Source organism: Aquila chrysaetos, chromosome 4, assembly GCF_900496995.4.
Source record: "Aquila chrysaetos chrysaetos chromosome 4, bAquChr1.4, whole genome shotgun sequence".
NCBI classification, from domain to species: Eukaryota; Metazoa; Chordata; class Aves; order Accipitriformes; family Accipitridae; genus Aquila; species Aquila chrysaetos.
The window spans coordinates 51,418,018-51,426,919 of NC_044007.1; positions in this window are offsets into that span (position 1 = coordinate 51,418,018).

An 8,902-nucleotide genomic window follows, 5' to 3' on the forward strand; every position below is an offset into this window, starting at 1 on the left:
ATGAAGCCACTTGCAGAGAGCTGTGAGTATTCCACAGTTGTAAAATTTCAATCATTTTTATTATGGGTTCTAAAAACACTTTGGTGTCTAATTTTAGATACTTATATTTGAAAAATGTTGGCCCTCATCTCCGTGCTTCTGTTGTGGGAACAAATTCATTAGCATTTGCCAAGTGCTTATACTAAATGTTTGAATGGCAGCAGTACAAAAAATGCAAAACTTTATTATCCATACAAATATCTTCACAGCATGCATGTACATTACTTCTTTAAGCTTTGTTTCATTTCTAGGTAATGTTGAAAATGTAGAGAATACACTTTGGCGATGACTACTAAGTAATACCACTAGCCTTTCTTCTGCTAGCAATACTGAAGCCTATCTACATGAAGTTTTTGAGGTCCAAACGAGTATGTGTTTGAAAAGAAAATAAAGTGGTGAACAAATGTGAGGTCAAATTAAGGGCTCGGCCAAGTCTGTATTCTGTCTGTCTCAACTGCCTGTAGGCTAAGGAAGAGTGTAAGAACATGGCAAAATACACTGCTGGTGTGCTCCCCATGCCTCCAGTGATTTGTGGCTCAAGGTGCCAATATGGTACCAGAAGTGACATTTGATCATTTTATTTTCACTTCATCTTATAAACAGTCACCTTCTTACCCCAATAATTTCTGCTTCTGCATTTTATTGATAATAAAAGACATCACAGGGCTCCTATAGACCTCCAAGGAGGGTAACAGTGCTTCTGTGATTGCTTCCCTGCGTCCAAATCCAGAGAACAGCAGGAAAATTGCCATGGATACTGCCAAATCATGGATCCTATATAATCTGTTACTATGTCCTAATTATACTTTTTCTTTCCTCATACCTAGCGCAACCAGTGCTTTTTGACTGGTCTCACCTTATCTCGGGAGCAACAGCTCATTCCTGTGCATTCAAAGTGACAATCCCTTGGTAAGAAGCACTGAACCTAGGGCAGCTCGCATGCACCCAATATACATGCTGCAAACCTTTGTCAGTGCGTGCTTAGAAACTGCACCGAGTCACATATCCTAGAGGAAAGTACGTAAAAGTTTTTCCTCTTTTAGACATGGGGCTGCTTGCCCTTAGCCAGGAATAGGTCCTGGAATGGGTTTCCCATTCCCAGTAACACTCCCCCCTTTTCAACTGCAGAAGAGGGGGGAAGACCCAAGCTCTTCAGTATTCTTTTTTACTGGAAACTTTGGATATAATTTGTTTCCTAGCTTGTCCCTGAATGGCCAGAAACGCCAGCTTAAGCTGGCAGGCTTTCTACGGGCTGGCATCTATGTTGAATCAATGCACAGCCACCAGACTCAGAAGAAAAGAATTTGTTACAATCTCCTGAAAGACCCATGAGGACTAAAGGCTGCAAATATCTTATTAAAGCAGAAAAATCATAGATCCAAACTGTGTAAAAAACACACAAATAGACAAGCCATGAGGCTGAAAGCCACTGTTTGTAGCAATTGCAGTTAAAACTGGATCCTCATAACAGCAAAGCCCTTACTCAAGTTTTATGCATTTTTTTCTTCAGTGAGAATCTATGCTAAAATAATTAAAGCTACAGTGGCAGTTAAGTTATTGATGTAATTTGCAACTACTGTGCCTTAGAATGGTGCAATTACAGCTCTTTGCAATAGTGAGTATATGTTTGGGACTCTTTTCTTCTCTCTCAAGCTGCTTTACAAAGTGTAAATAGAAAGGTTCTCATTGTATCTTAAACCAAAATCTTCAGTGCTGAGGAACTGACTTAGAAGAGTATTATGAGTATTAAATAAGGAGGCTGCCCACATAACAGCTTCCAAGATACAACCACCACATCCTCACTTTTGTAGCATGCAACAAATTATTATAGTTTTTCTACACCTATATGTAACAGCTGTACTATACCTTATTAAGGTAAGATACAGAGAAGAATCTAAACAATTAAGCTAAGAAATATGATATCACTTTGAATTCCCTGCCATTCTTTTTATTTATTGCTGCAAGAATTAAGACATCAGCTTAACTGCAATAAAGTTTAGCAGTCATAGAGTCCCCTGGGAACCTGGAAATTGTGGGCTCCACTTCTGGGCCTCATAACTTTTCAGTCTGTTACTTGATCTCTGCTTCAATTTCCTCAGCTCTAAGAGGAAGGTAATGCTTAGTGAGCTTCTCAAAATCTGAGGGAAATTCTTCATTAATTAATAAAGTATGTCAGTGGAAGAGACTGAAAGATACACTCTCCAAAGTACCTTTAGTCTGTTAGTCAAGATAATTCATTTGGGAAGCAAGGAAGCCAGATTTCACAGCCTCCAAAATCAGGATTCATCCTAGCTGAGCACCCTACCCATATACTCTTCAGTCGCAAGAGAAGACTCAGCAGCTTCACTGTTTTTCATGAGAAACAGCTGACCTTGCCAAATGACTTAAATCCTAGGGTGCTTTCTAGGAATATATACCTACCTAATTCCTTTTTATCTCCCTCCCTCAATATTTCTTCTTGGAGTTAACTTAGATCTAACTTGGCTTCTCTAAATCTTAGATATTAACTCTTCCACACCATGCTTGGAAAGCCTGTGTCCAGCAGGGCACCTAAAAATATGGATGCTACACTGATGTGCCTTGTGAATGTACCTCCAATACCACAGACCTATTTTGCACAAATTATGATGCCATGTAACTAATCTGTTCACATCCAAAAGATAATCTACACCAGTTAGCAAGTTTTTTTAAAACATCAGCAGTGTAAGTGAAGTTTAATAGAAGATCCACTACATACACTTTTAGCAGAATTTTTTTGTGTGGTTATAACTATGGTTAAACCAGTCTAGAACACGTGTCTAGCTAGAAAAATGTCTGAAGTAGATAATAAACTGCTGATTTTCTACTGGCATCAGGGTGGTATATGAACTGTTCAATGATAACCCTATAAAAAGATATGGAATTTTTATTCAAATAGACATGTTAGACAATAAACGCATAGCACAGATTAATACACCTAAAGGATCCACAAGTAAATGTTCCAGCTTTCTCTTCCAGTCCTTCTTCCCTAGGCATTAAACAAGAACCCATACTAAACAGTAAAAGCACCTCCCTGAATTACCTGCTTATTAAAGTGTTCAGACTTTGCAATATCAAGAAATTACAAACAGTACAGAATTGCTATGCTGCAATTAGAGAGACAATTCTATTCACTTTTAAAAGTTAAGGGAAGTAGATTTTAAAAACAAGTGACCTTTCTATATTTCAGCATGGAAGATTTCCAGATACATTCTTCAAGAAGGAAATCTTAAAGGTGTAGGAGCAGGTCGTCCCCATGTGCCAAAAGACAAGCTGGCAGGGAAGAAGACCAGACTGGCTGAACAGAGAGTTTTGGCTGGAACTCTGGAAAAAAAAGAGAGTTTATGACCTTTGGAAGAAGGGGCAGGCAACTCAGGAGGACTACAAGGATGTCATGAGGTTATGCAGCGCGAAAATTAGAAGGGCCAAAGCCCAGCTAGAACTTAACATGGCTACTGCCATAAAAGACAATAAAAGTATTTCTATAAATACATTGGCAGCAAAAGGACAGGTAAAGAGAATCTCCATCCTTTATTGCTTGTGGCAGGAAACATAGTGACAAAGGATGAGGAAAAGGCTGAGGTACTTAATGCCTTCTTTGCCTCAGTCTTTAATAGTAAGACCAGTTGTTTTCAGGGTACCCAGCCGCCTGAGCTGGAAGACAGGGATGGGGAGCAGAAGGAAGTCCCCATAATCCCAGGGGAAATGGTTAGTGACCTGCTACACCACTTAGACACACAAATCTATGGGGCTGGATGGGATCCACTCAAGGGTACTGAGGCAGCCGGCTGAAGTGCTTACTAAGCCACTTTCAATAATTTATCAGCAGTCCTGGCTAACCAGGGAGGTCCCAGTTGGCTGGAAATTAGCAAATGTGATGCCCATCTACCAGAAGGGCCGGAAGGAGGATCTGGGGAACTACAGGCCGGTCAATCTGACCTCGGTGCCAGAGAAGGTTATGGAGTAGATCATCTTGAGTGCCATCACACAGCATGTACAGGACAACCAGGTGATCAGGCCCACCCCATCAGCATGGGTTTATGAAAGGCAGGTCCTGCTTGACTAACCTGATCTCCTTCTATGACAAGGTGACCTGCTTAGTGAATGAGGGAAAGGCTGTGGATGTTGCCTACCTAGACTTTAGTAAAGCCTTTGACACCATTTCCCACAGCATTCTCCTGGAGAAAGTGGCTGCTCATGGCTTGGGCAGGCGTACTCTTTGCTGGGTAAAAAACTGGCTGGATGGCCACACCCAAAGAGTGGTAGTGAATGGAGTTAAATCCAGTTGGTGGCCGGTCACAAGCGGTGTTCCCCAGGGCTCAGTATCAAGGCCAGTTCTATTTAATATCTTTATCAATGATCTGGATGAGGGGATCAAGTGCACCCTCAGTAAGTTTGCAGATGACATCAAGTTGGGCAGGAGCGTTGATCTGCTTGATGGTAGGAAGTCTTTACAGAGGGATCTAGACAAGCTGGATCCATGGGCCAAGGCCAACTGCATGAGGTTCAAAAAGCTAAGTGCTGGGTCCTGCACTCAGGTCATAACAACCCCATGCAGCGCTACAGGCTTGGGGAAGAGTGGCTGGAAAGCTGCCCAGCAGAGAAAGACCTGGGGGTGCTGGTTGGCAGCTGGCTGAATATGAGCCAGCAGTGTGCTCAGGTGGCCAAGAAGGCCAACGGCATCCTAGTCTGCATCAGAAATAGCGTGGCCAGCAGGAGCAGGGAGGTGATTGTTCCCCTGTATTCGGCACCGGTGAGGCTGCACCTCGAGTACTGTGTTCAGTTTTGGGCCTCTCACTACAGGAAAGACATTGAGGTGCTGGAGCTTGTCCAGAGAAGGGCAACGAAGTTGGTGGAGGGTCCAGAGAACAAGTCTTGTGAGGAGCGGCTGAGGGAACTGGGGTTGTTTAGTCTGGAGAAAAGGAGGCTGAGGGGAGACCTTATCGCTCTCTACAACTACCTGAAAGGAGGGTGTAGTGAGGTGGGGGTTGGTCTCTTTTCCCAAGTAACAAGTGACAGGACAAGAGGAAATGGCCTCAAGTTGCGCCAGGTGACGTTTAGATTGAATATTAGGAAAAATTTATTCACCTAGAGGGTTGTCAAGCATTGGAACAGGCCGCCCAGGGAAGTGGTTGAGTCACCATCCCTGGAGGTATTTAAAAGATGCGTAGATGTCGTACTTATGGACATGGTTTAATGGTGGAGTTGGCAGTGCTAGGTTAACAGTTGGACTTGATGAACTTAAAGGTCTTTTCCAACCTAAACTATTCTATGATTCTACATGGTAGGACATTTAGATTAAATATTCTGTCTCATCACCACTTCCTGAAGAGAAGCTTGTAAGAATGACAGGAGTTCTTTTCCATTGCTCAACTGTCCTGAATTGATTAAGGCTCTACTATCTGAAGTCTCTGTTATACAGAGAAACCACCCGGCAGTTCTTTAGAAGGTACTTTGCTAACAAAATGCCCCAATCAGAGACCAGATACAAACTCCAGCTCTTGGTCCGGTCACTTAAGTTTGAGCAACAAAGAAGAATAAATCATTCTGAAACTACCTTGTAGGAGACTGCAGTCCTATAACGGCTAATCCAGTTTCAGCCGTACTCCTGATTCATTTCCAGAAGAGCAAAGCAAAAACAGTAAAAGAGAGAGATAAGACAATGGAGTGGCAAAACCGACTAAATAGAAGTCACAATCCCCTTTTTCTGCTAGTTTTTGATTCTTCATGGACACGTTTTTGACAGGCAACTGTACTTTATGTATGAATTAATGCTATAATCCTCTTCTTCTTACTTTTTTTTCCAGATAATGAAATTTGTAACTCTTCTACAAGTAGGGGATATGCATACAGCTTATATTGTCTTAAACAAATTTACAATATTTGATAACAAAAACTGTTAAAACTGCTGCTTCAGTTTAATATGATACATTCTGTTAGGACATTATTTTTAAAGTTAGTGTTGTTCCAAGCCATTTTTGTTATCTTTTTCCCTTGCTGGATCCCACTTGCTAATTCACATACACATAATTCGATGCAATCTGATTTCTCATGACATTGCATCACCTGGTTCTGGAGTGACTAACTCTGGTGTTCCATTCTGATTTAGTTGATTTTCAATACATTTCTCTAGATCCTTATTTATAAATTTTTAACTTGCAGGAAAATACTAAACTGTCACTGTTTACATTGATAAATAAGATTATTACATTGTTTAGCAATAGGAGTTTAGAATATCGGTAAATATAATAATGCACTTAACAGGAGTATGGTGATTGTGTCCCCAGCTTACTCAAAAGCAAAAGCTGATCCCACCCTTGTTACCTGTTAGGGAAGGAAGCTGTGCCAAATCTAAAGCAAATCTCCTGTCAGCACACTTCAGATAACAGAGTGCAAAAATTCATTCCTTTACCACCCTCAGGGGTAATTTTGCTGATTCTGCTTAACTTCATTTCACCACAGAAACCTGCAAAGATGGTGACACATACCTAACAGAAAAGGCAAATCTTTCTCTTTTCTGCATAGACACATACTGAAGGCTACAACTTCTCTCTTAATGTCCGTAAACCGTACCCCAAAATAAAAAATGATGACTTATCTCAGCAATAAAAACCAAATGGCCATTAGTTATCAAAATGACAGGATTATTATTACAAGTAGTTGTTTATTTTGTTCTCTTCACATTTTTTAATTAATAAAGGAATAGCAATCTAAAATTACTATAGTTCAGAGACAAAAGATGTCAGTACTTCCAGTCCATTGCAGAGCATTACATTGGCTTCAGAATAACATACTTCACAAGCACATACTTCATCAGAGATACCAGTCTATCCAAGGTTAAACTACAGGAACCTGCAACTTCCACAAATGTTATGAAGTATAATTTCTTTTTTTTCTTTTTTTTTCTTTTTTTTAAAGATCTCTGCATATTTTTTTGGAGCAAGGGCTTATGGCCTCAGAGCACAAGTGACTTAGGAAGCAAGACAGCTACTTGTAAGAGTAGGCTGACTTGTTTCCTCTCTCAGATTCTGGGGGACCTCTGTTCTCCACTAAGAGAAACACAATTTTTTATAGCATAGCCCAGTTTCTAAAGAATTTAGGTTCTTGATTTCTTTGTTAACAAGCCAAATACATTAAAGGCAATGATGAAAATGCGAGGATCAAAATATATTCCGTGTGTCTGCTGCTGTTCTGTTCTACATGTGGAATAGGTTACTTGTGTCCTTAGATTACAAGTCCCAGTGTGAAAACACTCTTGACATCTCAAGGACTTCAACTGCTGCATCAGTGCTAAATTTTTGATCCTGACATGTAACGACTGCTGCTGCTCTAACATTTTCTGAATTACAAAGCAGAAACAATTGTATTCAGTTAAGTGATGGGATACAGCCTCCTTGAAGCATAGTTAATAGTCAAAGAGCAAGAATCACAGGTTCTTTAGGTCATGAGGTATGCTGAGGCATCACTCTCAAGGGAAAGGACAAAATCCTGCATTGCAAAACTCTTCTGGAAAGCCACATGAAAACTTGTTCGTAGAATAAAGGAAGTTTAAACTTAGCAAATGCTTACAAACAAAAATAGGAAGAGAATGCAACTTCTCTAACCAAAAGTGTCCACAAGACAGCTAGCCAGTACTTCATGTTCTCTGTGGAAGAAATAGCATGAAAATACAAACATATTTCCACTTTGATGGTCTGTTTCTAGCCATTTCAAGGGATGCGGGGATTCGTTTTTCTCACTGATTGGATGACCTATATGGTCTATTTCATTTAGACAGCATGTAGTTATCAACAACTTTTTTCTTCCATTTTGGGGTTTTGGTTTTTGCTAACAGACAACACTGAAACATGAGGTTCTTGGGGACAAGGATCAGTACTTTCTGGGAAAACCAGTAATAATAATAATAAAAAAAAAAAAAAACGGACACCTAGCTTTCACATACCTCAGACTGAACACCCAAAATTTCAGGCCTTCAGAATCACTTGCTGATTCTGAGCATTCAAAACTTAAAGGATGCTCTTTGGAAAAAGAACATGCATTACCATCAATGGAATTGCATCTTGGGCAGCTGCAGCATAACTTCTCACAATTCACCTGCTTCCCATATTAATTATCACATTTTCAAACTTTCATAAAAGCAACAGAAACTTTGGAATACTTAAGTCAATAAGGTACTGGAAGTGAATGACAAAATTTTTACTTTAAAAGAGTCTCTCCATAAGACAGACAAACTATGAACAAGAAATACTTGTGTGACCCAAAAAGTGCAAGACCACTACATACTGTAATATATGGTTCTCCTTCCCTGAGAGGAATGCCATTTTATTATCACAAGTACAGATGATAAAAGGCTGAACCCAAGAATTTTACTATGCAGACAAGGTAATGTAACTGCATAAAATTGTTTCAATAAATCAATGCAGGACCTATCTGCCAGAGAATCAGCAGTAATTTTTTTTTTTTTTTAAATCACATTTTTCAGTGGTACTTTTCAAGTTACTGAAATTGTTAAGGAGTATCTCCGTTGCTATATCACACTCTGGAGTAGTTACTTTGATTAGATGAAGTTTGCCTTGGGAAAGGTTTTCTGGGGTACCCATGCTGGATAACTATAATGAACAGTTCAGTGTAAGAACATATTGGCAGAAAGATGTATACCGAACTGGAGGTCAAATAAGCTAGTCTTACAAATACACCTTTAAACTATGTAAGTGCCACTAGAGAAATGTCATTAAAAATAGTCACAGCCCTGACATTACTATATGTCCAAACTACATAAGGTATACCTGACCTAAGAAAGCACCTGTGAGTCAGCTAGTAATTAATGGATCACAAAGTTTAGAAA